At 48.8% G+C, this 26,732-nt stretch overlaps 1 long non-coding RNA gene across 1 annotated transcript; it reads left to right on the plus strand.

Moving 5' to 3' along the window:
- Positions 1 to 1,502: 1,502 nt before the first annotated feature.
- Positions 1,503 to 26,239, plus strand: LOC144331868 (uncharacterized). The gene is made up of 4 exons (XR_013399434.1): positions 1,503 to 1,611; positions 22,467 to 22,533; positions 23,964 to 24,203; positions 26,124 to 26,239. It is a non-coding gene; the product is annotated as an uncharacterized LOC144331868 (long non-coding RNA).
- The last annotated feature ends 493 nt before the right edge of the window (positions 26,240 to 26,732 follow it).

Consider the following 26,732-nt stretch of genomic DNA (forward strand, 5'->3'; position numbering starts at 1 on the left):
ACTTGATATGAGAGTTGGACAGAACCTGAGAGACCTGGAAACTTTAGTCTTTAGTCTTAGGGCACTAGGGAGCCAAGGCAGGGCTTATCAAGAGGGTGATATGATCAGATTTGCATGGTAGGAAGGTCCCTGAGGCTGTAAAGGGAGGTGAGTGGGTCTGGAAGGAGTAAGACTTAAGTCCAGCAAGGAGCCCTGCAAGAATGCTGTTGTTTTGGTGCAAGGAAGAGGTGAGGGTGGCCTGATTGGGGTGTGGGGGAGGGGAGTGGAGAGGATAAGAGGACTTGAGTCCAATTTAGGAACCTTGGTATCAGGGCATGGCATACATTCTGCACCTTCGCCTGCCCTGAGCCACCTATTTATGCCTCTAAGACTTTGCTGCTTCTGTTCTCTCTACTGAAAATGTCCTTTCTTACTGATATGGTTAGGCTCTGTGTCCCTACCCAAATCTCATCTCGAATTGTAATCCCCATAATTCCTACATGTCAAGGGAAAGACCAGGTGGGGGTAATTGAATCATGGGGATGGTTTCCGCCATGCTGTTCTTGTGATAGTGAGTTCTCACGAGATCTGATGGTATAATAACGCTCTACCCCCTTCGCTCAACACTTCTCCTTCCTGATGCTTTGTGAAGAAGGTGCCCTGCTTCCCCTTGACCTTCTGCCATGATCATAAGTTTTCTGAGGCCTCCCCAGGCAAGATAGACTGTGAGTCGATTAAACCGCTTTCCTTTATAAGTTACCCAATCTCAGGAAGTTCTTTACAGCAGTGTGAAAACAGAAGAATACATTTACTTTGCCTGCCAAGAACACTCATACTTATTTGCTAGGATCCAGCCCAGGTCTTTTTGTCTGGGAAGCCTCTCTGGTCCACCTTCTCCCCAAGGGCTGGTTGATCTCCTCCCCTTCCCTCTCCCATTACTGTGTGTATCCACCTGTTATTGCATCAATCAGACCACATCGTGACCTTGAGCTGAGGGCCAGGGACTCCTCCTTCTTTAACTTCATACACTGACACCTGTTGCATGCCTGGCTCCCAGTCATTGGCTAGTAAATATGCTGAATGGACAAATGTGTATGAGAACCTCAAGCAGTCTTTCTCAGCTGCCTGCAATCCTACCATCACTGACACATTTGGGAATGGGCACAGATTGCGCACAGGTGCATATATGAGTGCGTGTTGTGTATTGGAGCGTGCGTTTCCATGAATGTGTGAAGTGAGGTGTGTGTGCACCGTGTGTGGTGTCTTTGAGGGGTGGCAGGGACTGTGAGCATGTGCATGGTCCATGTCGGGGCCTGGATTCTTGGTGTACCAGGCTTGCATGGTTTGTGCCCTGCTATGGTTGGAATGTTTGTGTCACCCTAGAATTTGTACTTTGAAATCTAACACCCAAGGTGATGGTGTTAGGAGGTGGGTCCTTTGGGAGGTGATTAGGTAACGAGAGTCCATCCCTTGTGAATGTGACTAGTGCCCTTATAAAAGTGGCCCCAGAGGGCTTCCTTGCCTGTTCCACCAGGTGAGACGAGAAGTCAGTCTAGGAACCAGGAAGTGGGCCTTCATCTGACTCTGAACCTGCCCATGTGCCTTGATTTTGGATTTCCAGCCTCCAGAACTGTGAGTAGTGAATTCCTGTGGCTCATAAGCCACTCACTCTGTGGTGTTTTGTTACAGCACCTCCCAGAGACCAAGGCATACTCCATCCTGTGCTTCTGCCAGCGCTTCCCAAGCGTCACTCTGGCCACACACCCCTGGAGTGGGGACCTGGTAACGTGCAGGTCTGGATTCAGTGAGGGTTGCTGAGTGTCTGCAGTTCTAACCATCTCCTAGATGCTGCTGGCCAGCACACCACACTTGGCATCGCCAGGCCACTGGCACTCAGAAAGGGCCGAGGACCCACTACAGGTCACCCAGTGAGGCAGCACTTGGAGGAAAACCCAGTTCTCTGCCCCCAGCTCAGGAGGCTGCTGCGGTCCTGGGGGCCCTGCGGATCCCAGGAGGGTCCCCATTCTCTGCCATTCCCTGTTTTACAGGCGCCGTGAGGGTGGTTCCAGCATCAAGGGGTGTTAGCAGGTGGGTTTAATGTTCCCGGGCAATTCTCATGGCTCAGGTGCCAGCAGCCATAATTCACCTACTAAATTACGGCTATAAATTTCCTCAAAGAGATGGGTCCCTAAGCAGGTGAGTGGGCTGATGCTGGTATCATTGAGCAGAGTTCAGTCTTCTGTCCTAATTAAACGGGAGCGTGAGACGGTGCGAGGCCTGGTTCCTGCCACACCAGGTGCCTGCTGTTTCACCAGGTGCCTTGAGTTTGTGGGTCTGAGGAGGCAGGGTGGGCAACCCATGGTGGTACGGGCAGGGGAGGTAGGCTCCGCTGTGTGCCTGTGTGTCCAGTGAAGGAAACCAGGCTCCGTTCTAAGCATCAATCCTGATACTGCTTGTTGTGGGTTAAATGGTGACCCCACCCACTTCCCAGAAGATGTCCCCCAGAAACTGTGAATGTCACTGTTTGGAAAAAATATCTTTGCAGATATAAATAAATAAAGGATCTTGAGACAGTATCAACTGGGATTAGGGAGGGCCCGGAGTCCAGTGACTGGTGTCCTTGGAGAAGGAGAAGGAGGGAGGAGGCCGCAGAAGAGAAGGCCGTGTGGGAATGGAGGCAGAGACTGGAAGGATGCAGCCACCAGCCAAGGAATGCCGGGGGCCACCGGAAGCTGGAAGAGACAAGGAAGGATCCCCCTGAGAGGCTTTGGAGGGAGGATGGCCCTGCTGATGCCTTGATTTCAGGCTTCCGTTTCCAGACTGTCAGGGAATGCATTTCTGTTGTTGTCAGCCAATGAATTTGTGCGAATTTGTCACAACTGCTGCAGGAAAGAAACTGCCATGTGACTCTTGGAGCCTCAGTTTCCTCTTCTGGCATGTGGGGTCCGAGTTGTGTCTTCCACTCAAGCCAGGTGTAGGGCATGGTTCAGCGATGTCTATAAAGTGCCCGCAATAGTCTGTGATTGGCAGCTGGGATGCTTACAAGACGTGGCCTTGGCTGTGGGTGAGGCCCTGGAAAACAGGGTCACCGGGCATAGGATGCATTGACTGAGACTGTGCTTGGAAAAGCCTTTTGCAAACTGTGAAATGAGGGACTGCTCTTTATGTTGATTGGTCTGTGAACCTGGGAGCCCCCAACTGCCCCGAAAGAACCCTCCAGCCCATCATCCACTCCACTTTGCCGTTTTTCCTAATTTCTCTTCTACCGATGCTCATATTGATTCGATACTTTTCATGAAACCAACTCATTCTTTCAGCTTAAATGAGCGTATTTAAAAAGGACACTTTATACTGCCAGAGTAAATGAAAAGCACGTTCCACTTGCCCTGAAAAGACGGTGACCTTAAACAAAAGTGCAACAAAAACAAAGCAGAGCGATCTGTGAAAGTCCAGCCAGGCGCTACCGTCCACTGAGGGCTCTCAGCCTGAGGTCTGCTTGGTTTTTGTTTAAAAGGGAGCTAGCAAAAGGGGAGGCGTTAAAGACCCATCAACACCAAACTGAGGTTTTCTTCTTGTTAGTAATCAGGAAAGTGATCAGAAAGGAAACAATGATTTCATTTACAATTTTTTTTTTTTTTTTTTTTTTTTGAGATAGAGTCTTGCTCTGTCACTCAGGCTGGAGTGCAGTGGTATGATCATGGCTCACTGCAGCCACAAACTCCTGGGTTCAAGCCATCTTCCTGCCTCAGCCTCCCAAGTAGCTGGCACTACAGGCACACAGCACCATACCTGACTAATTTTTAAACTTTTTGTAGAGCTGGGGTCTCGCTATGTTGCCCAGGGTGGTCTTGAACTCCTGAGCTCAAGCAATCCAACTGCCTCAACCTCCCAGAGTGCTGGGATTTCAGGCATGATCCACGACACCTGGGCATTCGTTATGTAATTGTTAATGCTGAGTCAATCCCAGAGACTCTCCAAGGGACGTCATTCCTCTTGAAATTCTTTTTCAGACCTTCTGTCTACACCGGGGAGAAAGTCTCAGCTTGGTGCTGATGTGTCTTTAATGCCTGTCTAGCCTCACTGAACTTCCTTTACAACAAAAAGAGGGAAGACAGACCTTGGGCTCGAAGTGCCAGGAAAAAAACAGTAATGGTTGTCTGAGATTTAGTGACTTTTTTATTTTTTATTTTTGAGACAGGGTCTCCCTTTGTCACCCAGGGCTGGAGTGCAGTGACGCGAACACAGCTCACTGCAGCCTCGACCTGTCAGGCTCAAGCGATCCTCCTGTTTCAGCCATTCAAGTAGCTGGGACTACAGGCACACGACACCAGGCCTGGCTAATTTTTGTATTTTTTGTAGAGACAGGGTTTTGCCATGTTGCCCAGGCTGGTCTTGAACTCCTGAGCTCAAGCGATCCGCTCTCCTCGGCCTCCCGAAGTGCTGAGATTATAGGCGTGAGCCACCGTGCCTGACCTAGTGACATCTTTTGTTTGCATTGTGTTTATTTTAATTTCCTTTTCAGTGATTATTATTATTATTATTATTATTATTATTATTATTATTATTTTGAGACGGAGTCTCGCTCTGTTGCCCAGGCTGGAAGGCAGTGGCCCGATCTCAGTTCACTGCAAGCTCTGCCTCCCGGGTTTACGCCATTCTCCTGCCTCAGCCTCCCAAGTAGCTGGGACTACAGGCACCCGCTACCTCGCCCGGCTAGTTTTTTTTTGTATTTTTGTATTTTTGTATTTTTTTTATTTTTTTTATTTTTATTTTTTTTTGAGACGGAGTCTCGCTCTGTCGCCAAGGCTGGAGTGCAGTGGCCGGATCTCGGCTCACTGCAAGCTCCACCTCCCGGGTTCCGGCCATTCTCCTGCCTCAGCCTCCTGAGTAGCTGGGACTACAGGCGCCCGCCACCTCGCCCGGCTAGTTTTTTGTATTTTTTAGTAGAGACGGGGTTTCACCGTGTTAGCCAGGATGGTCTCGATCTCCTGACCTCGTGATCCGCCCGTCTCGGCCTCCCAAAGTGCTGGGATTACAGGCTTGAGCCACCGCGCCCGGCCTGTATTTTTTTAGTAGAGACGGGGGTTTCACTGTGTTAGCCAGGATGGTCTCGATCTCCTGATCTCGTGATCCGCCCGTCTCGGCCTCCCAAAGTGCTGGGATTACAGGTGTGAGCCACCGCGCCTGGCCCCTTTTCAGTGATTATTACATGGTATTTCCAGTTTTCCATAATGATGATCTAAAGCTTCCTTGCAAAATAAGGTTATTTAAGAGAATCAGTTTGAAGAAAACATAATGTCCAGAAAATGTTTGTTCAGGGGCCACATGGATAGAACAGGACTCAGGAAGGAGAGACTAGAGCCTGGCAACTGCCATTCTGTGGGGGTGGGAACCACTGCAGGTCTTGAGCAGAGGAGGGACCACCCGTGGCTGTCTCCCTGATGATGCTGTGTTCCCAGAATCAGGCCCAGGCCTGTCCTGAGTCCATGAGGCCCCAGGCCCTGAACTTCCTTGGTGATGGAGAAATATAGAGAGACAATAAGGCAGTGAACCGTGGCAGAGGGTTTATGAGGCGGCCATGCTCGAATGGTCAAAAGTTAGGGAAAATGTATTTATTACAACACTTTTCATGGGCAAGTTATCATTTTGTCAAACTTTATTAGAGGGACTAATTAATGGGTTGTAAAAAGTACTAGTGCGTGGCCAGAGAAAGAGCTGGTCCCGGGGACATTGGCAGCCCCAGGATTTATGACCCCACTGTTCCCCATTTATTAATGTGGAGAAGGTGCGTGGAGTGGGTTATATATGGGCTGGTGCAGAGCCGCCCTCCCTCCCGGGAGGCTGGTGGGCTTGTGAGGGGGTGAAGGCAGGAGTCCTCCAGCCGCTGCCTTCTAGGGAAAGGCAGGTGGGGAGGCAGGTAGAGAGAGGCAGGAGGCCTGGGCGAGGAGGGAGACATCTGCCTGCGTGACCTTGGGTGACATTTTCCTCTCAACCTCAGTGTCCTCATCTCTGCACCTCAGGGCAGATGTGAGGAGCTAGGAAGGTCTTGAGTGGGAATACGCGATAGAAACTGTGAAGTGCTCTGCACTACATAAATTATAAAGCGTTCGGTGGCTGAAGGATGGTGTGGTTATATGGTGTTATATTAGACAGACACCATGAATGACATTGAGGGAGCCCCACTGTATGGCAGGAACTGTGCAAATGCTTCTCTTGTTTCATTAATGCGAATCCATGCTCCTTCTCCAGACCCTTGCCTTCTCATCTCTAAGCATTCAGCTCAGGTGCCTCTTCCTCCAGGGAGCCCTCCTGACTGCCCCCACGTGATGCACAGTGCTCAGTTCATTTCCTCTGCAGCTCCATGCAATCTTGACTTATTTAGCGACTGGTTCACTTTGCTGTGTATTGTGTTTCCTCCACGTGATAACAGAGCAGAGACTGTGTTCACCTTGTCCCCTGCTCTCTTCTCAGTGCCTAACACAGGAGGGGCTCAATGCATGTCTGCTGAGTAGATGAGGGAGGGCCTGCGGGCATAAAGACTGGGAGGTGGGGTCATGCGGGACACACGCAAGGAAGTGAAAGCAAGCCACTCGTTGGGTGGTGACTAGAGCAGGCACTCAATAAATGCAGTCGCCAGGTGGGAGGGTGGATCTGGGCCCCTTCCTGACCCTCTCCACACAGCAGGGGGGTCAGCTGGGGCTCGATCTTCTGGCACAAGCCCCCTGTGTCCAGGCTGTGAGTTATGGGCTGGCTGAGCTAGGCTCCCAACCCTCTGACCCTCGGAGGCAACAACATCCCAGCACTTTGGGTGAGAACCTGTATCGTTACCTGCTGTTTCTCAAAGGCCCCCTCAGCTGCACACCTGAATAAAGAGTGTGGATATTGCGGAGGGGAGGGAGTTCCCAGGCTGAAAACACCCACAGCAGAAACTGACCAAGGTCAGGAAGTGGAGAGGACTGGAATGTCCCAGGAACATGGGTTCAAATCCTGGCTCCCCCACTTAGCAGCTGTGAGACCTTGGGCACGTCATTCAACACTCAGCCTCATTTTTCCCATCTGTACAGTGGGATGCTAAGGGTGCACCCCTCACCAGGCTGGTGCGGGGATGTGAGATGACATCTGGGAAGCTCCTGGCACCAGGAGGTCTTTGGGACCTGGGAGAGCCTCACCCTGTTCTGTCTGAGTCCTGCTAGGGCTGGGGGCAGGAGGCAGGCGCCTCTGTGACTCAGGCTCAGCTTTCACCTGTGCTGAGCCTCGTGACTTCTGTGAGGACAGCTGGCCCCTGGCTGGGAAACGAGTTCTCCTTTTGGTCTCTTGACGGGTGTGGTATGAGGTCAGTGAGTGTTAACCTGGCAGGGACTGTTCCCTCTGCAGGGTCAGGGGGAGGACAGGAGACGAAGGTGGCTTTGAGCCACAAGGAGTGAATGACCTGTAGTCTGCACCTCTGCGGCGGGGGACTCATGCATACTGGTCGTCATCCTCACTGCCCCCAGGTCGGGGCTGGCACTGTTCTGCCCAGCCCTGGGACTGCTATGAGGGGCCGCTTCTGGTGGAGCTTCACAGGCCTTGCTCATTCCCTCCTCCCCACGATGCTAGGAGGTTGGCATGGAAATCCCATTATCCAGTAGAGGAAGCTGAGGCTCCGAAGCTTAAGTGACGTAACTCCATAGGAGTGTCTGGTACCGGGTGCTGGCCAACTGTGAAGGTGTAAAACACAAAGTTCACACCCTCAAGAACCTTCTAGCCCAATGGGGGAGATGGACCCAGAACGTCAGATTAAGGTGAGAGACAGACTTCAGGACCAGAGGAGCTTCCTGGAGGAAGGGACATTTTAGCTGGGTATTGCACATGAATTTACCCAGTACAGAAAAAGGAACGAGCATGTGCACAGGTGCGGAGGCTGAAAAGGGACTGCTGCCTGGTTTGATGGGGCTGGAATAAAGAGGGGAAGTTGGGATATGGAAGGATGTGAGTCAGACAAAGTCAGTAGGTACGAGTCCATGAAAAGCCCTGGAGGGCAGGCCAAGGAGTTTGGCTGAGAGGAGAGATGTGATGGACAAGGCTGCCTGCTGTAGCTACACCACTGACTCGTTTGTCAATAAGATGCTTCCAGAATGAGTGCACAGATCTTCACTATTCATGACAGCTCCACCTCTTCCCCAGCTCTGTGGGCAGATCTTCTAACTCTTGGTGAGAAGGTGGCCTGGTAGCAACTCATATGCCTGAGTCTGGCGGTGCAGATGGAGGAAGAACAGGAATCCCCACGATTCCCAAGTCAGTGGTCATCAACAGATGGCTAGAAACCCTTCCCTGGGAGGCCGCTAATTTTTTTTTTTTTTTTTAAACAGAGTCTTGAGCTGTCACCCAGGCTGGAGTACAGTGGCACAATCACAGCTCACTGCAGCCTCGAACTCCTGAGCTCAAGAGATTCTCCCATGTCAGCCTCCTGAGTAGCTAGGACTACTAGATACACACCACCACACTTGGCTATTTTTTATTTTTGTAGAGAGAGGGTCTTGCTATGTTGCCCAGGTTGGTTTTGAATTCCTAGCTTCAAGCGATCCTCCTGCCTCAGCCTCTAAATTTTGATCACCCACTCCTTGCGGCCAACTGGGCTTCATACCAGTATGGCATGTACTGAGCAGTTTTGGTTAATAGCAAGGATCACCTCTTGAAATAATCTGGAAAGAAGGGAAGTGCAATGCCAAACTGACCCAAAGAAAGATGATGCATTTACTGGAATGCATGAACTCTCCTTGGGAGTATATAAGAGAACCAGGGCAGGGCAGAACAGGGTGCCTTCTACCCAGACAGTGACCAAGGGCTCAGTGTGATGGCCGCGGATCCTTTGTTACACCTTGTTGTGGTTCTTGCTACTATCTCTAAGTTGTTTAACTTTGTTTTTGAGTGATTTAATCCCTTTGAGAGGGCGGCCAAGGATTCTAGTTTTTGAGACTGAGCCAGGAACATTCAAAGGTTGCAAGCAGCTGCCTGTAGAAAGGGGAGGCATGCTTATTAGGGGGAAAAGGCCAGATACCCATGGATGCCAAACAAGGATATACCTGTTTTGGACACCTTGGAGGGGCACAAGTTGTGGGAGGCTGCTATTGTGCTAGAAATTTTCTCTGGGCATCTTGTTTTCTGTCTCTCTCTCTTTCTTTCCCCCATTCCTCTTTCTTTCCCTTTCCCTTTCCTTTCCTTCTTCCTTTCCTTTCTTCTTTCTTTCTTTCTTTCTTTCTTTCTTTCTTTCTTTCTTTCTTTCTTTCTTTCTTTCTATCTCTTTCTTTCTTTCTTTTTTCTTTCTTTCTTTCTCTGTCTTTCTTTGTTTCTTTCTCTCTCTTTCTTTCTTTCCTTCCTTCCTTCTTTCCCTCCCTCCCCTTTCCTTCCTTCCTTCCTTCCTTCCTTCCCTCCCTCCCTCCCTCCCTTCTTTCTTTCTTTCTTTCTCTTTCTTTCTTTCTTTCTTTCTTTCTTTCTTTCTTTCTTTCTTTCTTTCTTTCTTTCTTTTTCTTCCCTCCCTCCCTTCCCTTCTCTCTTCTCTCTCTCTCCCCTTCCCTTTCCTCTCTCTCCCCTTCCCTCTCCCTCTCCCTTCCCTTCCCTTTATTTCTTGACAGGGTCTCACTCTGCCATCCAGGCTGGAGTTCAGTGGCACAATCAGAGCACACCGCAGCCTCGGCCTCCCTAGGCTCAGGTAATTATCCCACCTTAGCCTCTTGAGTAGCTGGGACTACAGGCATACACCATCACACCTGGCTAATTTTTGTATTTTTTGTAGAGACGGAGTTTCACCATGTTGCCCAGGCTGGTCTCGAACTTCTCCTGGGTTCAAGTGATCCACCTGTCTCAGCCTCCAAAAGCCTGTTGTCTTTAGAATCAAACCCAATCTTCTCAGCAATCTGCCAGACTCAGCAATCTGACTGCCCTGCCCACCTCTTTCTCTTCTTCCTGTTCCCCTCCTGTCCACTCTGCTGTGCCCCATCTTCCTCTTCCTCACAAATGAAGGGTCCCTGTCTGTTTTGTTTTTTGCCCAACCCTGGGGGCCTAGCACAGTGCCTGGCACACAGTAGGTGCTCATTAGATGGGTGGAGATAGGATGAGTGATGTTTTGCAGGTGAACACATCTCATTGAACACATCTCATTGAATCGCGACAGCTGCCCTGTGGGAAGGGTGAGACAGGCCAGGACCTACCAAGGAGGGACAGCCGAGAGGGGCATTTGGAAGCTGTCTGTTGGTCTCTTCCACCTTGGCTCATGGGACTTGTCTGAGGCTACACAGTGGACTAAGTCTTAGACCTTCTGCCCCAAATCCAGAACCTGGGGTCCGTGTCTCCATCTCTTTATTCAGAAATTTGCCTCCCAGTAGGATCTTGTGGCCAGGATGGACAGAGTTCTTTCCAGGATTTTTGCAGTATTGATGGGTGATAGGACGAGGGTACCCAGTGCTGACGTGGCACCCTAGGATCTAGGAGTGGGTTGTTGGTGGTGGGGCGTTGTCCCTTGTCCAGCCATCCCAGCCTCTTTGCTTTCCCTCCCCATCTTTTCTTTTCTCCTTCTACAGAAGTCTAGGAATCCTCTTGGCACCTCACTTTGGGCCTCGGAGAGCCCAGTTGTGACCAGGTATGGTGAGGGCATGGGGTGAGCCTCCAAGCTTCTCAGGCTTAGAGCCAAGGAGGAGGAAGCTGTATATGTCGGCAAGCATTGGACACCTACTGTATACCAGACATTGGGGCATGGAGAGAAACAGACAGGATTCCTGCTCCAGATGCAACACCTTGAAGTGTCAGAGACATCAAAGATATCTGAAGTGTCAACAGAGATGAAAAGGGGGACTCAGGTTGGGCAGTCCTAGAAAGGGAAAAGAAAGACCCCAGAGAGGTCCTGCTTGGGGCAAATCTTGAAAGATAAACCATTGTTTTACAGATAGATAAAAGGAATTCCAGGTAGAAGGCATGGCCTAGACAAAGGCATGAAGGTGGAAAACTACCTGATTCCTCGAAGAGACTTCCCTGAGAGTGTCAGAGGAACCAGTGGCAGGGTCAGGCTCTTTCTTTTTTAATTTAACTTTATTTTTTCAAGGCGGAGTCTTGCTCTTGTCACCCAGGCTGCAATGCAATGGCATGATCTCAGCTCACTGCAACCTCCGCCTCCTGGGTTCAAGCAATTCTGCCTCAGCCTTCTGAGTAGCTGGGATTACAGGTGGGCACCACCACACCTTGCTAATTTTTATATTTTTAGTAGAGACAGGGTTTCACCATGTTGGCTAGACTGGTCTTGAACTCCTGACCTCAGGTGATCCACCCACCTCGGCCTCCCAAAGTGCTGGGATTAGGGGTGTGAACCACTGCACCCAGCCAGTCAGGCTCTTTCTAGGAGCTCTTCAGGAAGACTATCTGCAGAGATCAAGAAGCCTGATCTCTACCTGCGGGTGCTGGTTGCCCGGCGGGGGTGCATTTAATCCAGTTACGAAAACAAACTCTGCCAGTATTCTGGTGCCTGCTTTCTCTGCATGTAAATAGAGGTCACTAATCGCGGTAGAAATTTGGGCTCCATTAAAGCAACACCCACCCCCACCACTAATTTGGAAGCCCTGTTGGTAGTATGAGTGCCTGTGCATCTTCCAGAAGATGTTCTGTTTTCTTTAAAGAGCTGAATTATTCAGTTAGCAACTCAACAAATATTTATCCAGTGTGTTCAGCATGCCGACACCATCCTGCCCTCGAGGGGCTGCCATTCCCACTGGGGAGATGCAGAGGTACAGCTGTGCTGGGTGCAGTGTAGAATAAAACCCTTTCTGAAGGGTCTTGGTTTGACTTGCTCAGAAGCGAGGACTCAAAGGCAAGTAGTTTGTTTGAGAAATGAATCCAGGAAGCACTTGAAGGGGGGTGGGGCAGTGAGACAGGGAGAGGGAGGCAGCTAATACAGGGAGTGTGGGTTGAGTCAGTTACCATGATAGGCAACTGGAGTTCAAGACTGTAGGACCTCAGGGAGACCATGTAGAATATACTTAGAGGTGTGTACCCTGTGAGGAGAGGGAGCTGAGGTATTGATACACTATCTTCCCAGAGTCATTAGTTTCTAGCACTTCCAGTGTGCCTTCTGCAGTTCCAGAAACTCAATCCTGGCCAGGCGCAGTGGCTCAAACCTGTAATCTCAGCACTTTGGGAGGCTGAGGCAGGAGGTTTGCCTGAGGTCAGGAGTTTGAGATCAGCCTGGCCAAGATGATGAAACCTCGTCTCTGCTAAAAATACAAAAATTAACTGGGTGTGGTAGTACATGCCTGTAATCCCAGTTACTTAGGAGGCTGAGGCAGGAGAATCACTTGAACCCAGGAGGCGAGGTGGAGGTTGCAGTGAGCTGAGATCATACCATTGTACTCTAGCCTGGGCGACAGAGCAAGATGCCGTCTCAAAAAACAAAAAACAAAACAAAACACAAAAACAGAAATGCAATCCTGGAGCTGGCATTTGGACTTCCTGGATAATACAGAGATGGTCAGGCATGACGAACACAAGTAGGGTACTGTATTAGTTTCCTGTGGCTGTTGCAAGAAATTTTCACCCATTTAGTGTCTTTAAACAACACACATTTACCACTGTACAATGCTGGAGGTCAGAAGTACTAAAATCAAGGTGTTAGCAGGGCTGTGTTCCATCCAGAGGCTCTAGGGGGAGGAAAATCCATTTCCTTGCCTTTTCTAGCTTTTACAGGCCACTCACATTCTTAGCTTGTGACACTTTCTTCCATCTTAAAAATTAGCATTGTAGCATCTTCCAATCTCTCTGTTTCTGTCATTATATCACCTTCTCTTACTCTAATCCTCCTGCTTTCCTCTTATAAGGACCAAGATAATCCAAGATAACCACTGCCCCCCAACCCCCAATCTCAAGGTCATTAATTTAATCACATTTGTAAAATTCTATTGCCAGGTAAGGTAACATATTCACAGGTTCTGGGGATTAGCATATGGACGTCTCTGGGAGGCCATTATTCTGTCTACCACAGAGATCTTCAGCATCTGCTTTAGGTGGGTGCAGAGAGGCTGTCCAAGGGCAAGGACATCATGATTGAATGTGAAAGATGAGAAAGAGTTTATCTGTGCAAGAAAAGTGACCAGACAGAGGATGTGTCTTCTCTGTGCTGACTTGGTGGCCTGAGCTGGTACATTTGAGGCCTGATGAGAGGCCAGTGTAAATGGAACAGAGTAAGGGGGTGGGCAAAAAGGGCAGAGATGCAGAGGGTGATGACCTGAGACCCATCAGTGAGACTGCATCCCCCAACACTTGTCGGCTGTGGAAGGATCTCAGAGTTTTAATTTTTTTGAGATGGAATCTCGCTCTGTCACCCAGGCCAGAGTGCAGTGGTGTGATCTTGGCTCACTGCAACCTCTGCCTCCTGGGTTCAAGGGGACCATGCCCAGCTAATTGTTGTATTTTTAGTAGAGACGAGGTTTCACCATGTTGGCCAGGCTTGCCTTGAACTCCTGACCTCAAGTGATCCACCTACCTTGGCCTCCCAAAGTGCTGAGATGACAGGCGTGAGCCACCATGCCTGGCCAGTCTCCGAGTTTATTCTGAGTGAAAGGGAGCTTGTCACAGCATTCTAAGCAGGGCAGTAATCCGATTTGCATTTTGGGACTCTCACTCTGGCTGCTGCCTGGCGGATGGGTTAGTGGGGTGAGCACGAGAGGCAGGAGGACTATGTCCTGAGCCTGGCATGAGATGTGTTCGGGACAGAGGAGGGGGCAGGGGATGGATAAATGTAATGAGACTTGAAGAATACTGAAGAGGTCGAAACAATGAGGTTGTTGACAGATTGGTGCCCAAAGAGGAATTAAAATTGGAACTTCCTTCTGTTGGAGGAAATTTAGTGGCACCAACCCCAATCATGGATTTTAGACAAAGTGGCTGATTAACATATATGAAAGCATGCTTGGCAAATGGGAAGAATCCCAACTCTTTCCTGTGAAGCATCACCAAACTCAGTGGCCACAGCCCATAGTTGGTGTAGGGTGAGGTAGGAGGGTGATCTTGGAGGTAGGGGCTGAGGCTTGTAGCCAATTTTTCTCCTTTCCTCTCTCCCTCCTTCCTTCCATTCTTTCTTTTCAGTTCAAATAGTTTTTATTTTACACTTGATCTTAGCCACTTGAAAAGGCCGATAAGTGATTCTCTTATTTTAAAACTGAAAGAAGAAAGCATTATTACACTAAGAAACTTCAAACTGCCTTAGCTGTGTATTAAGTAAAAAGTCAGTCTTGCTCTACTTCATTCCTGCATTACCACTTTCCAAAGACAACCACTGCTAGCAGTTCCTTATGTGACCTTACAGGCATTTTCATGGTGGTTTGCTTTCTCATGGGTTTTATAATTTGGAATTGCAAGCTCATCTTAGGCATGGCGTTATCTGTGGGAATCTTGAATGTCATGGTTGAGGGTATCTGGTTCAGCATTTGTTTCTGCCTTGTTTTCCGTAATATCATCACCCCTGGTCTGGGGTTTATGTTTTTCTCAGTTTGGGTGTTCCCATCTATACGTGTAGTTCAGATTTAAACACCAAATTGGTATGATCACAGGTCCATAGTCATACAGTCTTAGGGGAGCTTTTTTTTTCCTGAGCCCAAGCCAAGACAGACAAAATTCCTTGTTGCTGTTCTTTGCCTGCACACAAATTTTCCCCTACTTTATTATTTATTTGAGAATATTACCTTTTGGGGACACTGATTTTAGGTAGCAGTCTCAGTTCCAACACTCCACCTTTGGAGGGCTCCAGGCTTTGCCTCCTGTCCCCATATGGCTGTTAAAACTCTATCCCCTCAATTCCTAGTAGTCTCTCATATACCTTGCACCTTCAAATCTCCCCCATTTCAAAGAAATGGAACTCTCCTGTCAATCATTCTCTTTGTGTGTTGGGGAAGCAGTGTCATTTAATGGGTAATAGTGGCTTTCAGACTTCCTGAGTTTGAATCTCAGCCTTACCACTCACTAAAGAGGCGACCCTGGGCACTCATTACTGAATTTTTCTAAGCCTCAGTTTCCTCATCTATAAATTGGGAATGACAATATTTTCTACCTTATAGGAGTCTTACAAGGGCTAAATAAGGCAATGAATTTGACTACCTAAAATAGTGTATATTAATCCCTCAATAAATGTTGACAATTGTAATACAACTATGTCCTTATGTTTTTACACAAATGGGTTCACAGGAGGCTCACTGTTCTGCACAACCCTTTTTCTGTAGATTGGTCTGCATCAGCCCAAATGGTTCCATGTTCTTCTTTTTAATGGCTGCATAGTACTCCTTTGCATGGATGCACCACAGTTCATTTAACCTGGGACCTGTTGGCAGGCCTTTCAGACGTGTGCAATTTTTCCCTGAGACCAACACCACTGTGATCAGCATCCTGGTACGTCCATCATCATTCACTCAGTCCATTTTGCCTCCAGATCAAGTGCACAGAATGAGACTGCTGTGTGAAAATGAAGCCTTGTTTAGAGACCATTTCCCTCCATCTTTATTTCTTTATTCCCTTTCCTGAATGACACCCAGGGGATGTGATGGGTGGAGGGAAATGCACAGCAAAGGATTCAAAAGTTGTGTGCATGAACATCTTCCCCTGTTTTTTTTTTTTTTTCTCCTAGAGTTGAAAGATACCTTGATTAGACAGTAATTAAAGTGTTTTGGACAGCACAAGGCACTAATAGCCTCCCAGGTGCTTAATAAGTGTCAAGGCTGCCAAGATAAAAATTTATTTAGCATTATAACAGGCTCTATGGATGCCAAATTTGCCTACAGCCATGGCACCGTAATGTTGGGGAATGGGAACAGGGTCAAAGCTTTAGTGCCCATTGGAAAAGGCAACCAAGGCAGCAATGTGGGTAGGTCAAGAGCACTAGTTGGGACCCAGACAAATCTGGGTTCTAAGCCAGTCATTGCCACTTACTAGTTCCAGGAGCATGGCCAAGTTGTGGACCTTCTCTGAACTTCAGTGTCATCACTTATAGATCAAGGTAAATATCTAACTTACTGGGTTCTGAGAGGCCATGGGTGCAGTCATTAAGAATGTGAACTGTTTGGGAGGCCGAGGCAGGTGGATCACTTGAGGCCAGAAGTTCGAGACCAGCCTGGCCAACATGGTGAAACTCCATCTCTACTAAAAATACAAAAATTAGCCAGGCATGGTGGCACACACCTGTAGTCCCAGCTACTTGGGAGGCTGAGGCAGGAGAATCACTTGAACTCGGGAGGTGGAGGTTGCAGTGAGCCAAGATCACACCACTGTACTCCAGCCTGGATGACAGAGAGAGACTGTCTCAAAAAAAAAAAAGTAAACTCTGGGTTCTGGTCCAGCCACTTCTACTCATTAGCTGATGACCCTGGGTAGGATTCTGAATGTTTTTGAGTGTTAGTTTCCTCATCCGTAGTGTGGCTATAATAATAATCCTATAAGCCCACCTTATAGAATTGTGGTTAAGACAAGAAAATGTATGCAAAGGACTTAGCCCAGTGCTTGGCCCAGATTAAATCCTCAAAAATCAGTACCTCACATTATTAGTGTTAGAAATTTGTTGAGTGTTAAATGAGATAATGCATATACAACTGAAAAAAAGGTATAATGTATATGTAATAGTTAAGGAAGGCAATGCTACCTGCTGTAACAGATGCAATTGTCACTTCAGTGGTTTAACACATTATAAGTTTATTTCTCACTAATGTTACAACCCACTGCTGGCATTTCTGGTTGGGCAATCTGCCTCCATGCGGTGACTCAGGCACTCAGGCTCCTTCTATCTTGCGGCTCTACCATTTTCAACACTTACTTTGAACTCTGTTCCATTCAGCAGGTGGGTGGGGAAAGAGAGACTGAGGAGACACACCTGCTTGTTAATCACTTCAGCCCTGAAGTTATGCACATCACTTTCTCTCACAGTCTATTGGTCAGAGTTAGTCACATGGCCCTACCTAGATGCAAAGGAACCTGGGAAATGTAGTCTATGCATGATTAACTGCAGCCCAAGAAAAACTGTGGCCCAAGAAAAACTCATTTCCAGGGGGTGACCTGGAAATGACTCAAGAGTTGGGTAGTGACTCAAGAGTGGGTTAGAGCTGGGGGTGTGTACAGGGTATGTCTCCCTTCCTTGAGCCAGGGGCGATGTTGGTGCTGGAGGCTGCATCATTCCCTAGACCAAGTTTGTCCAACCTGGTGCCTGCATACCACATGCAGCCCAGGATGGCTTTGAATGAGGCCCAACACAAAATTGTAAATTTTCTTAAAATATTGTGAGTTTTTTATTTTTATATTTTACAATTTTTTTTTTTTTAGCTCATCAGCCGTCATTAGTGTTAGTGTATTTTATGTGTGGTTCAAGACAATTTTTTTCTTTTAATGTGGCCCAGGGAGCCAAAAAATTGGATGCCCCTGCCCTAGACAGAGGGTAATGACAGCAGTGATCCCCGTTGGAGCACTGGACACAGAGCACTCCGCCCCTGTGATCACATCTAACCCCCCAAACAGCCCCAACAGGGCATTTTCATTATTACCATCACTCATGTCATGCACAGGTGAGGAAACTGAGGCACAGCGTGGCTCCATGCCTTGCCCAAGTTCTCACAGCAAGGCAGGAGCAGACCCAGGCCTTGAACTCAGATCTCAAGGCGAACACGGTCCTCTTGGAGGCCAGGGTCACACCAGAGGGTTCCACATGCAGGGACGGGGTAGGGGATTCTCTGCCTGCCCCAGCAAGTTTTCAGACACCAGGGCCTGTGAGACAAGGCCTGGCTGCTGTGAGGCTGAATAAGCAAACCAGTGGAAGAACAAAGAAGAAGAATGGTTCTTTCTGGAACCTCTAGTTTGTTCTTTGAGCACATTAAATATGCCCCTGTAACCTTGCTGACTCTCTTCATTGGCTCTGTAAACCCTCAGTGGCTGTCGCAGGCATTTTTTGTACACATTGTATTTAACACAGAGCCAGATGCACCAAAGGGCTCAGCATATATTTGTTGAATAAAAGAAAGAAAGCCTCAAGGGAAAATTCATCTAAATTACAATGATTTTTCCATTTGTGCGTGCAGTTGCGGACTGTGGAGGTTGACAGAGCTCCTATGAGGTACTGGGCCCATCTTGGAGTCTTCTCATGGCCATGGGAGGCAGGTCCCATTGATATCTCTGATTAATAGACAGGGAAACTGAGGCACTCCCCTGTGGCTCTGCATTGGTCAAGCTGGCCTGATTCTTTGTTTCTTGCACTGTCTGCTGCCTGGCACTGCCTCTGAGTCACAAGAGGCTGAAAGTGACCTCTGGGCGTCTATAATTAGGCCCTGCCTGACGTCAGGGCAGACGGATTTTCTGGCTTGGCCAACATCGGCCTATCGTTCACTGCGTGCCAGGCACTGAGTTAAGCCCATTACATGCCTTCCCTGACCCTTGCAGCAACCCCACTAGGCCCCCATTTTCCAAGGAGAAAACTGAGGCCCAGGAGGGTCATGCCCTGGCCTGAGGTTACTCCCTGGGAGGTTGAGGCTGGATTTGAACCTAGACCCCTGCAGCTCTGGTAGCCACCAGGCTCTGTCAGTGATCAATGGTAGTTGTATATTTCTAGATCAAGGGAAAGTTTCAACTGAGCCAGCAGGACAGAGGTATGCTGAGGCTTGGTGGGCACTGGCCATTCTCACCTCTGACCACTGGCTTCCTAGCTTACTCTGCTCCTTTTTCCCCTCTCTCATTTGTTCCCACCTCCTGGCCTTTGCACATGCCTTTGCCTGAAATGCCCTTCACCCATATCTGCCTGTGTCCAGCTCCTTTATCTATCAAGTTTCTGTGTAATTGTCACCTCCTCCAGGAAGCCTTCCCTGACCACACCTGCTTCCAGTCTGTTGAGTTATTTTCTTCTTTGAACTGATTTCCAGGTGAAATGATCTCTACTTGTTAATTGCTTGTTTCTTCAACTAGATGTGAACTACATGAGGGCAGACTGTGTCTCTCGTTCCCTATGTCTCCAGCCTCGGGGACTCAGCTTAGCACAAAGTACTCATCCTATAAAAAGTTGTCAAGTGAGTGACTAACCGAAGGTGAGGGCTTCCCGGGACAAGAAGCCACCAGGTTGGATGAACAGGTGAACATCTCTGGGGACAGAGCCTCAGGTTGCCTGTGTGCCCCAGAATGGGATCTCTGCCAGATGTAGAGGGTCAGGGAGTAGCATCCCGCCTCTTGGAGAGGGAGTCTGGGCTCTGTGCAACAGGGCACTGAGGACAGCCAGTTCAGGTCTGGGACAGTGTGGCTTCTCTTTTTGACATGGGGACATCAGACACTGGTGGCTCCTGGATCAGAGCCAGTTCTGGATTGTGGCCTGGGTGTCCTGATAAGCCATCAGTCTTTGCTGGGCTGAGCTCCAGGGACCTGCCTGGTGGAGCCGGAAGGACCTGAAGGTGGGGTCTCCGGAAGGTGAGAGACAGGTGCGCCCTGGGGTAGGGAAAGAGGAATGTTTGTCGTGACTTGGTCTGGCTGCCTTCTTTCCCAGGGCCTGGCATCTCCATCACGCAAGCTTGTTGAAGGAATGAATGAGGGCATCATCCTAGACAGACCCCAAACAAACAGGAGATGCTCAGTCTGGTTCAGCGTGCTTTCCAAGCGTTAATGCTTCTCATTCTCATAAGAACCCGTGAGTTGGGTCTTATTATCCCCATTTTACAGAGGAGAAAACTGAGGCACAGAGAAATGAAGAGATTTTCCCAAGGTCACACAGCTGCGGCTGGGATTGAACTTGGCCTTCTGGCTCCATGGCGTGTGCCTTTAACTGTCCACTTTACTGCTTGTTTTGGGCTAAAAGCCAAGACAAAGGTGTGCAAACTTTTGAAACGGAGCCGAAGCTTTCCATGAGTGAATTCTTATTGCTCAGAAACCCTATGTGCAAAATACAGACCATGGGAGCCTACCTGGCTGAAGTGGGCATTAGGGTTGCGAGACCACCAGGCTCACTCATTTCCATACACTCCACCCCCATCGTGTACCCTCTCCCTACGGGTTCTGCCTCCTATTTTTTTCAAGAGTTCTCACATTCCTAAAGGCTGGAAACAGAGTTGACCTTTCCATTGCTGTTGTTGTTAAACTCTTTCTCAGTCCCTATAACCCTTATAAAGGAGACTGATCTGGGGAAGGGGTTTATGAGTGAAAGCCCCCTGCCCAGCATCCTCCCTCTTTGGAGGCCTCTGAAACCCCATTAAGGTCTCATGGGGTAAGGATGTGCTCGGGGATCCCGCAGGATTCAAACTTTCCAGGCATTGTATCTCCCTAAGACAATCTAAGAGTTCTAAATATATTTTTCTTTTCATGGAGGCATAATTCATATACAGTAAAAAAAATATATAGATACACAATAATATATATATATACACACACACAATTTATATACAGCACAAATATTACATGTTACACCCATGAAACCATCACTGGAATCAAGATATGAAGCATTTTCAGAATGCTGGCTCTACAGAAAAAGTGTGCTGAGCCCTGTTCTGAGGCAGCCCTATTTTCTAGAACTTTCTATGATAATGGAGATGTTCTAGGCCTGTGGTGTCCAACGAGGGAGCCATGAGCCACACATGGCCATGGAGAATTTGAAACTTGGCTCATTTGACTGAGGAATTCTATTTATTTATTTATTATTATTATTTTTTGAGACAGAGTCTCACTCTGTTGCCCAGGCTGGAGTGCAGTGGCACAATCTAAGCTCACTGCAACCTCTGTCTTCCAGGTTCTAAGTGATTCTCCTGCTTCAGCCTTTGGAGTAGCTGGGATTACAGGCATGCACCATCACGCCCGGCTAATTTTGTATTTTTAGTAGAGGTAGTGTTTCACGATGTTGGCTAAGCTGGTCTCGAACTCCTGACCTCAGGTGATCCACCCGCCCCAGCCTCCCAAAGTGCTGGGATTATAGGCGTGAGCCACTGTGCCCGGCCTATTTTACTATTTTTATTCTTTTTGTTTTTGAGATAGGGTCTTGCTCTGTCACCCAGGCTAGAGTGCAGTGGTACAATCATGGCTCACTGCAGCCTCAATTTCCTGGGCTCAGGCGATCCTCCCACCTCAGCCTCCTGAGGAGCTGAGACTACAGGCACAAATCAGCATGCCTGGCTAATTAAAAAAAATATTTTTAATTAAAAAAAAAATTTGGCTGGACATGGTGGCTCACGGCTGTAATCCCAGCACTTTGGGAGGCCGAAGCGGGTAGATCACCTGAGGTCAGGAGTTCGAGACCAGCCTGACCAACATGGAGAAACCTCATCTCCACTAAAAATACAAAATTAGCCGGGCGTGGTGGCACATCCTGTAATCCCAGCTACTCAGGAGGCTGAGGCAGGAGAATCGCTTGAACCCGGGAGGCAGAGGTTGCAGTGAGTCGAGATTGTGACATTGCACTCCAACCTGAGCAACAAGAGTGAAACTCCATCTCAAAAAAAAAAAAAATTTTTTTTTGTGGAGACAGTGTCTCAATGTGTTGCCCAGCCTAGTCTCGAACTCCTGAGCTCAAGCCCTACTCCCAGCTCGGCCTCCCAAAGTGCTGTGATTACCGGCATGAGCCACTGCACCTGGCCAAAGAACTGAATTTTAAATCTTATCGAATGTTAATTAATTTATAATGAAATAACCTCACTGGCCCCAGTTGTAAAGGGTCCTAACCTAAGGACAAAAGATGCCGACATCCACACATCCTGAGAGAGCCCAGCATTCCAGGAAGTGTCACAAGTGTGTTCCTCAGGTTGCGTCTTCCAGTAGCAGCCCCGTCCTGAGCCCGATTTCAGGCTGGCAGCTTTGGGGTTAATGAAGAAGCAGCCTGGGCCTTCTGGTATTTTCTTCAAAGATGTTGTTCGTATTGATAGATTTTTGGATGATGCTTTAGCATTAAAAAAAGAGAGAGAAAGAAAAAAAAATCAATGCCCGGCTGATTGTACCAGGAAGGGCAGTCGATTGGCGAAAAAGTTGCAGCGCGTATTGGGAAATAGATTTTTCTGCCCTCCAGACATTAGCTTGAAATTCTTTGAAATGAGGGACCACAATCTGTGTCAGAAATGAAAGATTAAGGAGGTTAATATGCTGGGCCTCCCCTCCTCCTTTTTAATTTCCACGTCCTGGGTGCCCTTGGCCTCCTGAGGAGGACGCACGGGGCTGTGCTGCACTCCATCTAATGTCCCCTCCCCCTGTTTCTAGGGGGCCTGTGGAGGGTCAGATGCCCCCGTCACCTGCTCCCGGGGCTGGATGCAGACTGGAGGAAGCGGCAGGCTGACCTGCATTCCTGGGGGTGGACTTGGGGTCTTGTGATCTGGTGGCCTTCTCCCTGGGGGAGATTTTCCAGGGGCTGGTGGCCGGGTACTGGTCCTGGTCCTGCTCATTAACCTGTGGGCTCCCCGGGCTCCAGGCAGCTCCAGTGCAAGCCCCAAGGAGGCGCTCCGCCGAGGACACTGCAACTCCCCCGCCTCACCCAGTTTCATGCATTACAGATTTGCATGCATGCTATGAAATTCAAATGTGTGGAAATCGAGCATTGGTCCGCCGTGTTATAAAGAGGTGAGCATTTAATCCCTGAAGGGTTAAACTAGATGAGCAAGTCTCTGAGTAAACTGTTTAGGCACGGTCATTGATAGTCTACTTCCAGAATTTTGTACGTGTCCATTTCGTTAGCTCTTTTCCTTCCCAGTTGAACATTTATCTGGGTGACTTTTCATCCAATAAGTCGCTGACTAAGGTGAAAGATTTGCCACTTCTGGCCTGTGCCGTGCAGTTTTCTTCTTGGTCTCCAACATACCGGGTTTATGAGACCAGCCCTTCTTCCTCTGGGGAGAAACGCTTCCGGGTGTCGGGTCTTCACTCATTTCGATAACACTTTTATGAAACCAAGGGCAATATAATATTCAAACAATTGCACAGGACGTTCTGCAGAGCATCAGCAAATGTAGAGAGAGGCTCACGGGAGCCTGGTTTAGGGATGTGGGCCCCTTGGGAGAAGCCGGGGTTCCCAGCAGCTGAGCCAACCCCATGGGACGTGCACAGGACGTGTGTTCAGGGAGACACACATCAGAGACCGCTGGACACTTCCTCACCCGGGCCCTGGACTGGGTATCTTCATCTTGATCAAGATTCAGGAAGCATGGAGCCCCACCCTCACTTTCTACCCCACAGCCTGTAGCCCCTGCATCTCCCAGGGTTGAGTCCTCCTGCATTCCAGCCTGGCTACAACCACACAGCAGGAAAGGACCAGGCCGTGGGTACTGGCATGGGCGGAGACCCCTAGCTTCAGGCTGGTTCTGGGCACATACCAGGGAGAAAGGTGTGTCTAGGAGAACGTATCTGCTGGAGGAGCACCCCAGATTAGATCCAAGGTATGGGTGTGAAGGATCAGAAAGGGTAAGACAAAGAGCATCTTTCTGACTCTTCCCCTACGCAGGCCAGGTCAAGCCCCCTGGTGCTCTCCCTAGAGCTCCAGCACCTTCTTCTAAAGCAGCACACACCATGTGCAGTTTTTCTCCTGTTGGAGCCATTCCTAGGTAATGTTGGTCTCCCTCCAGAGCGGGAGCTCTGTGAGGGCAAGGTTGATGTCTTTCATCACTCCCCACTCTGTCTTTCTTCTTCATTGCTGCGTTCCCAGGACCTAGTGAAGGGCAACGATGGGCAATAAATGTTAGGTGGATGAATGAATGCATGGAGTCACTATGAAGGTGAAAAGGCTCATGTTAGCAAATGCTTATTGAGTATTGAGTGCTTACTGTGTGCCAGGCACTGCTCTTAGCACTTCCACGTGCTAACCACCACTGGAGAAAGAAGTAGTACAAGGAAGGGACTTAATACATGCTTCCGGATGCCTATGGAGCTAAATTCCACTGGAGGCCCTTCAGGGACCCCAGGGCTGCCCCCAATTTTCCCAAATCTGCTGTATCCCAGGTAGAACCCAGTATGAAGTCATCCTGAGCAAATGGATTCAATTCTTCCTTGCTCTGCAGGAGTGAGAGCTGTTCCACGCAGGTGTCTCTCAGGAAAGCCCAGATCTCTCGGGCTGCTTTGATCTGGGGCCAGCAGACCCTGGCAGCTCTTTCTGTCTGTCCCTTGGGCTGCACATTTCCAGCCCTGAGCCTTTGCCTTCAGTTATTCCAACAGTGGAGATGAAACAGGGCAGGCAGCAATGGGCGTCAGATTTCCTGGACCAGCAGGACTTGGAATTTTACGAGATCTTGAGTTGGAAGGTATGTGACAGATCATTCCACGTGTTCATTCGTCCATTCCCTCGGGGGCAGAGACGGATTCCTCACTACAACCACTTTCCTCTTGGCACACAAGGAGGCCGCATTTCCCAGTCTCCTTTGCTCTTAGCTGTGGTCGTGTGATTGAGATCTGGTCCATGGAGGCAGACGTGACATAAGCCACATTTAGGCCAGGCCCATAAACCACCCCTGACTCCCACAACTTCCCCCACCACTTTCTCTCTTTCTCCACCTGCAGTTGAAAGGAGGAGACTCTGGCATCCTAGAGAATGGAAGAGCCATGAAATGGAAGTAGCTTGGGCCCTGGGATGGCTGCCCACTCATGAGAAACACTTCGTGGCCTTCAGAGGCAGAGAACAAAATGATGGTGTTAAGCCGCTGAGAACTTGGGGCTCACCTATTAGAGCATTGAGTGTTATCCCAGCGAGTACAGCTCATTGAGCAAGTACTTATTGAGCATCTACTATGTGCCAGGCAGTGGGCTAAGCTCTGAGATAGTAGTGAACGGGTGGAAAAAGTTCCTATCCTTTGGGGAGCTTCCATTGTAGTTGGAGAGACCGAATAAACACAGGATCATTTCATATGGTGGTAAGTGCAGCCAAGAAAAAGAAAGCAGGGTCATGACAGAGAGAGGGATAGGGTGGGAGAGGAGTTTTTAAATCAAGTCATCAGGGAAGCTTTCCTTGAGAAGGGAAGATAATCTCTGCCGTGAGATTTGACGACTGAAAAGAAGCTGGCTGTACCTAGATCTGCAGGAAGAGCATTCCAGGCATGGGGAAGAGCATTAGCAAGGCCCTGAGGAGGGAACAAGGTAGCTGGAGAGAATGGAGGAGTGAGTGGAAATGGGTTTGGAGTGGGAGGTGGGAATCAGACTTGCAGGACAATGGAGATTATACAAAGGGGTCTGAATGTTAGCCAAGAGTATTTTAAGTGTTTTATGACCTGTGCATTGTGCTAAGCATTGGAGAAGATCAAATGAGTAGCAAAAATAGACACTGCCCAATTCTCTTAGAGCTCAGATTCCAGGTGACTGACTACCTATCTGATACTTGAATCCTCTCTCAAGTGTCTCTGCCAAGCTGTCTTTGCTTGGCTGCCTCCAGTGACAGGGGGCTCACCACCTAGTGAAGCAGCCCATTGCATCTCTGCATGGTTCTGTTGGCTCAAAGTCCTTCCTTAGATTGCTTCCCGGGGGCCTCTGCTCTGTGGCTCTGGGATTAAGTAAGTCACCCCTTTCTGTCTTATGGAATCAGGGCAGCTACTGCTTTGCCCAGTCATCAGGGATAGCAAGGAGGATAAGACAAAGCCCTTGCCAGAGCTCCTAATAGCTCATGTCTTTCAGGAGAGGTCTTTCAGGCAGAGAGATGCTTTGATACATTGACCAATGTCTCCCGCCCCCATCCTTCCTCTGTTCAGGAACCACAGGGTTTCTGTATTTTCTGCCTCAGGGATGGATGTTATAACAAGAGGATAAGAGAGTCAAGTATGTGGTTTTTGGATTTCAAAAGCTTATTTTAAGTCACTAGAATCTGGCTTTTGAGCCTTAAAAGTATGAGTTTTGAAGGATCCAGGGTACAACACTTAGAAAATAACAGACAACGTGGAAGACTGTGATGAGTCAAAGATGGGTGTTGGCATCTCAGCAGAGAGGGCAGCTCCAGGGTGGGGGACAGAGGAAGGGTCTAGAGATGAGACAGTCCCCACAGAGGGCAGGGGGAACCTCACCTCGTATGTAGGAGGGGTAGACTCACAAAGAAGCAAATTTTCTTTTGAGAGGATACAAAGATTAGCTAGGGTGAAAGCAGTGGCTAACAGCTCACAAATATCCTAGTTGATGAAGCTGGGCATTCATTCCCACCTCCTGCCATCTTGCTGCTAATTGATCAGCATTTCTTCATTCAGTCCAGGGCCTACTGGAGAGACCCTCTCTTCCGCTGGGTTTGCTACACCACCGAGTGTAAGCTTGAGGGCGCATCTTGCCACCCTGATGGGAGAGCCTGCCTGACAACAAAGTAGAACGAGAGAAAAATTAAGTCGAAAGAGACACGCAGCTTCCTGTTGGTATTGTGGAGAGCCTGGATGCAGCCACACCTGAAGCTGTAGCTTCAAGAGTTTTTGGGCATTCAAGAAAACAGATTTATTATTCTTGCTTGTTTCTTAAGCCACTATGAGCAGGGTTTCTGTCACCTGCAACCAGGAGTCCAGATAATACCACCTAGCAGAAGAGAGTGAAAGTGGGAAGTCATTGATTGTGTCAGGCAGGATACTTTCTCACTGGAGTCCCCCACAGCAGACGAGGTGGCTGAAACTCAGAGAAGGCATTGAAGTAGCCCAGGAATAGCCAAAGTTTGAACATGGCTCTGCTGTATCATTTTGATCCACTGCATGCCTTCGGAGGAGGAGGAGCTGATGCCCCCTGGTCCAATGTGCTCCTCTCATGGGCCGCCCTGCTGCCCATGCAGCAGAGAAGAGATGGGAGAAGGGGCGTGTCCAGAGTGTGTGAGGAGTCGC

Source organism: Macaca mulatta, chromosome 10 (genome assembly GCF_049350105.2).
Source record: "Macaca mulatta isolate MMU2019108-1 chromosome 10, T2T-MMU8v2.0, whole genome shotgun sequence".
Taxonomy (NCBI): domain Eukaryota; kingdom Metazoa; phylum Chordata; class Mammalia; order Primates; family Cercopithecidae; genus Macaca; species Macaca mulatta.